An 8,744-nucleotide genomic window follows, 5' to 3' on the forward strand; every position below is an offset into this window, starting at 1 on the left:
CCCCTGCAGTGCATGCTGCTCTGCCGAGGATGGAGAAAACATAATTTCATGACCCACCTTACCAGGTAGGCCTGCTCCATAACAGGCAATTGACAGATGACATATACCTTATAAATAGGCTTTCTTTCTCCACTCTGTTTTACAAAATACCGCTTGGCTGTGTACAACTGCGTGAGTTGGGCTTGCGGAGAGGCTAAAAGAAGAGCTCACTAGACTTGGCTTGTGCACGTTTTGCTGGCCCTCCCTATATCACAGGGTTTTTATAATATTTGGGAAAAAAATACATCTGTGTATCTAGTTATCATCATGTCATTCACTCACTTGCTCTGGAGCTGTTCTCATCCATGCCAAACTTTCTTTAGTGAAGCTGTCTGCAAATTCTTTGTCCTTGGTCTCTTGCTCAATGATATGTCTGCAACAGGAAGGGCTGTCCCTCAGCTTGACTTCTCCAGCTTGGGCAGCCACCCTTAGCCTGCAGTGAGCCTTCATGGGATGGTTCCTCTAATTCAAGATTAAATAAAAATGTGCTAGTTCACAATGCTTCCACCTCATCAGCATGAAGCATCAACTATGGCAACAGTGCTGCATTACTAATGAACTTTGGGGAAGATGTTTTGTTTTAAGCTATTCACTTTGAAAGACACAGTGGCTCTTTGAAAGCTGCTGACATTTTGAAATGTTAACGATGGTCGCAATGGAAGATAAATTAGTAAGTGAAGACAAAAATGCCCAGAGGGCCAGTAAACTATATTTATTGCATAGTTCCACTTACAACTTTTTACCTGTTAGCTTGTTTTAGAATATTACAGATAACTTACTGTATTCTTCCACATTTTGTTATTTTGGGCTTCCTGTGCAACAGAAAGTGCATGCCCACTGTATGCAGACAAACTGATTGATGCTGTGTTGCATTTCTGTTTTTAAAGCTGTTTTTTTCTGCCCAAAATGTTGATGTTTTATTTTGCTGCACCTGAGCAGTAATGTAACCTCCCCCAGGAGTACAAACTTACCTTTCTAGAAAAGTTGATTTTTCTTTACCAGGGTGTTGAAATCAAACCAGGAAATGCTCTTGGAAAGGTTATAATTCCACATCATGGCTTTCAGAAATATATGAATGTAATAATTTGATTAAGGGCTTGAGAAGAGACCACATCTTATAAGATGTAGAAAACTTCACTGTCACCAGACAGTACCCTCAACTGGTGATAGTTTGCTTATAAGTCTGTTTCCTCAGAATACCTTCTCCAGGAATGTAACTGGCTACTCTGCACTGCTCTCAGCAAGACAGATGCCCGTCTGAGAGATGAATCATCTCATTTTGCTTTCAGGATTTTGATTTATGCACCATTGGAGATTCTGTACAGAATGGCAACAGCTTTACTCCTAGGGAGCAGATTGAATTGTGTACCACCTTCTTTTATTTTGTTAAAAACAAAGTCTTCATCTGTTTTTTTAGATTAATATCAGAATGATTCCGCTCTTTTTCTTCTCTGAATGCAAATGCCTTGTCAGTTCTCTATTTTGCTCTCCATTGTGTATTTCACTGGCCTGACCTGTGCTTTGCTGCTCCTGGGCTAAGCTGAGATGCAGTTCAAAGTCTGGTGAAGAGCTCTTTCCACTCATGCTTGTCAAACTGAAAGTAATTTTTGGAATGTTGAACTTGGGAACTTTGGCATTTTCTTTCTTCTTTTTTTTTTTTTTTGCTAGTTTAAAATGAGTCATCTCCTGCCATTTAACATCACAAAGAATTAAGGCAGTTGTCTTTTAGGAAGCTTCAGTGCAGTATGAAAAATGCAGAGAACAGAAGGGCGGCTCTCCTCACCCTCTAACTGCAGTACTATGCTTGGACAGCTGGCTTTACCCTGATTCTGGTCATTGGGACATCAGCTGTTATTTCAGAAGGTACATGGAAGTGTCTAAGAAAAGCAATTTTCCTGTCAGTGAGCTTTGTGTCCTACAGGAATCTGTAGCCAGTGGAAAATTTTTAGGGACCAGCAAATAGGAAAACGTTGGTCTGTGGGAACCTGGAATTTGTTTTCTGTTTTCCTGCTCCATATTGAATAAAACCCCAACAAAAAACCCAGAAAATTTTGCATAACTTTTTTTCTGAGAGATATGATGATGTTACACACAAACATGTTCTCCAAACAGTGGGGAAATTTGGCCTATTATCTAGATGCATGAACTCATCACATTGATCTGTAAGGAATGACAGAGCAATGAGAAACTGTTTATCAGGAATGGTCCTTGGCTTGTCCCAACTCCCGGACTCTGCCTGGGAAATTTTTGGGTGGTGCTGGTCAGCATGGGCCAAAACTGAGCCAGGCATGTCTGTAGTAATTCTGTGCTAGAAGCTGTAAATTTAGAGTGTGTCTGGGCGTGTTCCCTTTCCATTTACAGGCCTAGGCTCAACTGTCAGAGAACATAAGGAATATTATTATTTTTTGGACCATCTCACTGAGATGAGTGCCATTCCTCTGTGCAACTCTGCTGCCACCTGACCCATGTGGGATTTGCAGGAAGATGTGTGCATGGAGGCTGTGCAGCCAGGAGGAGTCCCTGCTATGGACCAGGGGCAGAGGCAGCAGTGGCACAGGGTCCCACCAGCAGCTTCTCTGTAGGACTGTGTGAAGGAGCAGTCAGTGTGCAGTGAGGTATGGCAGGAAGTTTTCACTAGAGACAAGGCAGCTGGTATGAGCATCACCTATTAGAAATTCAATTGAAACACAAATCCTGGCTCTGCAAGAAAGGTGCAAGTCAGAGAGTTAAATGGGACTTGTGTGCAGACCTTTGTGGATGTCAGGCTTTGGACTAGAGCCTAATAAATACTGACTTGTTTAGGAACAAATTTAGGAGCTAATATCTTTACCAACAAGAGAGGCAAGGTGATGGTGTCCTCTAGAGTTTAAATATAACCTGCTACTCTACTGGAGTGAAAAGAGACGTATACATTAAGGGAGACATTTATCTCCTTTTCTGGCACAACAGATTCATGTCCTCTCAGAAGTGATCTGAAAAGTAGCTTCCAATACACAATAAATTGTGCCTTTGTTTATTATTTTAGTAATGGACTTGGTCCAAACCACAGCATTTACCATCTTTTACACAGTTTTTGTTTTGAAGCATGTGGGGAATTTACTAACATAGAATTTAATCCTAAAGGACAGGAGAATGATTCCAGAAATTGCTTGTGTTATATTGTATAGTAACAGCGTGTGCCTTGGGAGTTAAATTCAAGCCTTTGTAGGTAATAAATTGTGGACCATAGTGCACATTGATTACATTCTATAAGATACTTTATGAAATTATAGAAAAATATGGTTTTTTTTTTCCTGGCAGCTGTAATGCTACAATGAAATCAGTTCCAGATACCTGGCTGTTATGTCTGAAGTAGCTTGGAAAAGCCAGGATGCCAGTTTATTCCAGGTGGTTCAAAGCCTGTGTGTACATTAATCCAATGCATACCTTAATTTTTAAAAATTGGCTCTGAAATATTTGAATGTTGGCTTTCCAGGAACGGAGTGTAGGAGCAGAGACCCAGAGTTTGGTGTAACGCTGTGTGGATGTCAGGACTTAGATTCACTTATTCCCAGGAACACCTTAAAATAGGTTACAGATACAGTGATCTGACAAGGGGGGATGATTTTAAGCTGGAGGTCATGTTTACATTAGATATTAGGAAGAAATTTACATGAGGGTCGTGAGGCACTGGAACAGGCTGCCCAGAAAAGCTGTGGACACCCCACCTCTGGAAGTGTAGGTTTGATGGGGTTTTGAGAAACCTGGACTAATGAAAGGTGTCCCTGCACATGGCAGGGGGTTGGAATTTGATGCTCTTGAAGGTACTTTCCAACCCACACCATTCTATGTTCCTATGATTTTTTTCAACTTTGGAGAGTTGATTAGAAAAAACTTACAAGACAAATTCTGTGGAATTAGAAGAAGGAGGAAAAGGGACCAAAAAAACACAGGTTTGTGAGGCCTGATCCCAAAAATTTCAACTCTATTAATAAAGATGTGCCCAGATATTCAAACCTACAACACTCAAATATTTACTTATTTTATTATTGCTTATTTATTGGTGCTCACTGAAAATCACATGATGACAGAAAAGGTATTTGATAGTTGTGAAAACAATACTAATTATTCCATTGCCAAATTGTTTAAAAGCACATTTAGATAAATGCCATAAGTAGATGGGGATGTTTTTTCCTGAAAACCAGAAATCTTGTGCACTGAATAGTTTGATCATCTGTGCTTGCAATGGAAATAATTATCATTACACTTTAGTGTCTGCTTTCAACAGAATCAGCAGAACTTGATTAAGATTAAGAATCAACAAAAAGATCCAGGAAGAAAAAAATGGCATCTGGATAAATCTATACTTATTTGAAGAAAACAGTACATGGAAAAAAACCATAGAATCATAAAATGGCTTTGATTGGAAGGAACCTTAAAAATCATCTAGTTCCAAGCCCACTCCCATGTGCAGGGATTCCTTCCACTAGACCTGGTTGCTGAGGAGCATGGGTGGAGAGGCTGGAGTCGTGGTTCTCTCTCCCAGCTCATCTCACTGGGGCTGGGCTGAACTGCCAGGCCATGGATAAAGCTCCTGCTCAAATCAGGATGGGATGGGGATACCTACAGGTCTGTTCAAGCATGGGCATGGCTGTAACCCATGCAAGACCAGGTGGTCATTAATCAGCTGGTCTGTGTAGGTCTGATCTTTTGACACTTTTCAGTATGGATCACTGAAGAAGGGTTGCACCTCCTTGGCTTTGTGGTGGCCTACACTTACCACACAATGTGTATCCCTTTATGAGACAGTTTTAGAAAAAAAAGGCTCACTTTCACCTGGTGTGGCTCACTTTCTTGGCTGCCCTATAGGCCAGGGAGGGAAGGACTCCCTAGGACACAGTCTGAGCAGCAGGCAGGAGGCAGGCAGCCCTAGGACTAAGCACAGCCTTTTTGGATGTCTCTCAGTGCCCTGGAAAGCCTGTAAGTCTTTTCCCTTTATGAAAATCCTCTGTCACCAGGAAAGTTTCAATTTTTCACATTTCACCTTAATATGAAACTTTCATTTCTTCTTGGGAGTGTAAAAGATCAAGACTTTATCACCATTATAGTAATATACACCCAGGGCCAGTATATGTAAACTTACGTAGGCACAATAGCGGTTAGAATCTCACCAGAATTTAGAGCTTCATTTTTACTTCAGGAAAATACTATTTTAATTTTTTTTTCTTCTTGTTTTTTTAAATTATTGATCTAAAATTTAATTATGCAACTGTGGAAACAAAGCCCTGCATCCAGCCCTGGTTACAGCTGGGGCGATACTTTTGGCGGGAAGCAATGTAATGCTATCATTCACTTATCACCATGGCATCCAGGTAGTACTTATTTTTCTTAATCTTTCTGCAAACTGCACACATTTATCAGCTCTCCAGCCAGATATTCCTGACACAAAGTGATTAAAGGTGTGATTCCAGCAACCCTGGTATCTCTGAAAAGCTAGGCAATGTAAAGACGGAGAGGGAAAGAATAATTTAGATAATTCTCATGTTAATTTCTCCCCCTGTCTGTCATATCTTTCTATTCAAAAGTAATTTGTGTAACCTGTAAAACTGGAAGGTGATTATTAGATTAGTGAGCAGCTGGGCAGAAATTTGAATGAGACAGATTTGATAACTTCAGGAACTTTGCTACAAAAAGCTGGCACTTGGGTGTACTTCCTTAAAGACCAACACAAATTATAACATTTAAAAACTATTTTGAATAATTTAGAAGAGACAGATTTCAATCCCACTCTGCTTGCAGACCTTTTCCCATTGCTCAGGTGCTGACAGAGTAGCCCTTTTTAAAGATGCTCATGGCCCAACTTGCCATAATAATTTCATGTCAAAATCTAGCCACCTTTGTCTGTTATTACTGATATGCTTTTCAGGGCCTCTTGAAAAGCCTGTCCTTTATCACTACTATTTATAAAGGAAAAAATCCAACTAATTAAATGTTTCCAGTCACTAGTGTTGTTCTGTGAATAATGGATGAACGGAGCACAAGAAATGTCAGTCCAACAGTGGGATTTGTGCTCTGGGTGGGAGGGAACCATTTTAAAACCAGCTCTTATTTTTTTATACTATTGGAAGGATGCTTTTAGACGTTATGAGCAGTAGGACTCAGGCCACTGCCCTGATTTTAGGTGTCCTCTGTTTTCATTATGCAAAGTTGTTTTGGTTGGGTTTTTTTTCTGTAGTTCTTCAGTCATTCAGATGTTTTAGATAAGTTGTAACTGCCCAGGATGAGACATAAGTGTGGATTTGCTTCTGTTGCACTGCAAAATGCCTTTTATAGCAGTAATAGTAGAAAGACATGACAGAGGGAGAAGGCAGGCCCCTTCTACCCCAAGGGTCACTGGCACTGAAGGAGATTCTGGCTTTCGATGTAATTTACAATTGAGCATGTAATAATATGCCTGCATCAGGGACTTCTAGAGCCTGAGAGATGATTGTGGTGAAATTTAAATGCCAAAAAGTAAGCTGGGGATGTTAGAGGTCTCCTGTCCCCCTGCTTGTGTGTCCTGGTGGGGTGCTGTGCTCCCAGTTAAGAGTGGGGCCAGAGCCATGCCGAGTCCTTTCTGCCTCAAGCCACTGCTGCCACTGCAGTCTGTGCTGCATTCGGTTTTATCCTGCTGCTCAGAAGCACTCTGGCTGTGATAGGCATGGCCAGCTTCCCTGCCTCCTTTCAGCCTCATCTGACAATCTTTATAAGGGGAAGACCCATCAGATGTCCCCGTGCCTCCAGATGCCCTCTCTGACAGGACAAAACGACCTTGAGCAGACGATGAGTGGAGATGAAGCAGCTCCTCGGGAGTCCCGCCGCTCTGCTCTCAGAGGAGGATGAGCAGCATCTGCAGATGGGTTCCTGAGTTTGCCCAGCCTCCCTGCAGGCACATTTCACCCTTTACTGTTGCAGTAGCTCTTGCAGCTACTTTGCTTGCAGAACTTCATTGCTTGTTGTGTGGTGGTGGCCACTGCCACGGTGACACCTGAGGAGGTGCTGGGTGAGGTCATGGGGCACAGCTCACCCCGAGCATGACCACATTGACATTGTTGAAAGGTGATCCTTAAAATGCACTTGACAGGGTGTCTCTCTTCCAAGAGAGCTATTTAAGGTAAAGCATTTTGTAACAACTGGAAATAGATAGTCAGCTATTCAAAGTTAACTACCTCTGCTGATGAAAGGACTAATATTCAGCAACTGTGCAGTGTATGTTTATTGTGGAGCAGATGTTGGTAAATTGAGTATATATTGAAGAGACTCCATTTTCTGTTTATTTTCAACATGGTATTGTGTGAGTGTATATTCTTGTGACTCATTTGGGAAGATTAACTTGTACCTCCCAAATTCCAATGCCCAGCAAGGCACCTGGGAAGTTTTCAATGGATTTTGGTAGAGCTTTTTCATTTAGCATTGCCTTAATGAGGAGCACAATTACACCACCCACTGGTTCCATCCAGATGACACAAACTGGAATCTCTGCTCTAGAATATCAACACAAATCACTGCTTCCACTAAAGTTGAGCCAAGAGAATAAAATTATTTAGCAGCAACTTTATTTTTTTGCAACATGGCTTTAAAACACAGTGTTGTGTTTTAAAACACTGTGGCTTTAAAACTGAGTGTTGTGGCATTTCTATATTGTGATGCTCAGGTGTGATCACTAGAGACTTTCCAGACGGCTATGTGTAGCATTTTGAATTTTACATGCTAATTCAAACTTTTCCCAATCACTATTGATTTCCTTTTTTGGACTTTTTGTCAGCCAGGGGAGCACAGTTAAACCCTGGCTCTGTGCATAATGTATGGATGAGAGAAGGTAACCCCATTTTGCAGAGCTATTATCTAGAAGTGATACACTCAGTAACTGCTGCACCGTAAAAAATTTCAGGGTGAAATAAGTTCTGAGCAAATAAAACCCCTCTCGTCTGTACACCATGCTTCTGCTGGAGACAAATATATGGATTAACAGGAGAAAGGCTTTTCTGGTGAAGTCACTCAAAGATTCAACTATTATCTCTTGTTTTCTGTCAGTGAAGAAAATTGCACTGAAAGGCTTTGATTATAGTGTGGAAAAAGAGAAAAGGATGAAGAGAGCTGAAGTACAGATTATTCCACATGGGGTTAGAAACACCTGTGTCTGCATATTTCTCACTCCCAGCCACTTATGGAGTAAGAGAAACTGTCATTGCATTACTGCTCACTGTGTGATTTCTGGCTGTTCATAGTCTTGTTGTGATAAAGATTTTCTCTTGCCTTGTGTCAGGTTGCCAATGATTTAGTCTAGAAGTCTGAACCTGGAGCACCAGAAAACTGCTGCAAAAGGCTATGGGAGACCATGGAAGTAGCCTAGTGCCTTGTTAGAGAGGGATTAATTGTAATTAAGTCACCTTTCTACAATTTATTCCTTAGTACAACCAGACAAAAAACCTTCCCCAGCTTGCACAGGCTCTGTCATGCTGAACTTTCTGGTATTAAAAAAAGAAATTACAACTGAGCCCCATTAGTTCTTGTTGAATCCAGCAAGAGCACAGTTTACGTCTTCCATTTCTTCAAGCAACCTCTTCTATATGTGGCTTTTCTCTGTGTGGTGGATTTCTTTATGCTGAGCCCTGGTTCTTTCAATCTTTCTTCAGAGGCTGATGTCTGTCAGCACCACAAAACCTTCTTCCTCAAAATCTCTGAGA

The 8,744-nt window shown here is 41.2% G+C and overlaps 1 long non-coding RNA gene across 1 annotated transcript; it reads left to right on the forward strand.

Moving 5' to 3' along the window:
- Positions 1–4,747: 4,747 nt before the first annotated feature.
- LOC137473031 (uncharacterized) lies at positions 4,748–8,221 on the forward strand. The gene is made up of 3 exons (XR_010998568.1): positions 4,748–4,998; positions 7,823–7,876; positions 8,092–8,221. It is a non-coding gene; the product is annotated as an uncharacterized lncRNA (long non-coding RNA).
- Positions 8,222–8,744: the final 523 nt, after the last annotated feature.

Source organism: Anomalospiza imberbis, chromosome 4, assembly GCF_031753505.1.
Source record: "Anomalospiza imberbis isolate Cuckoo-Finch-1a 21T00152 chromosome 4, ASM3175350v1, whole genome shotgun sequence".
Lineage (NCBI taxonomy): Eukaryota > Metazoa > Chordata > Aves > Passeriformes > Viduidae > Anomalospiza > Anomalospiza imberbis.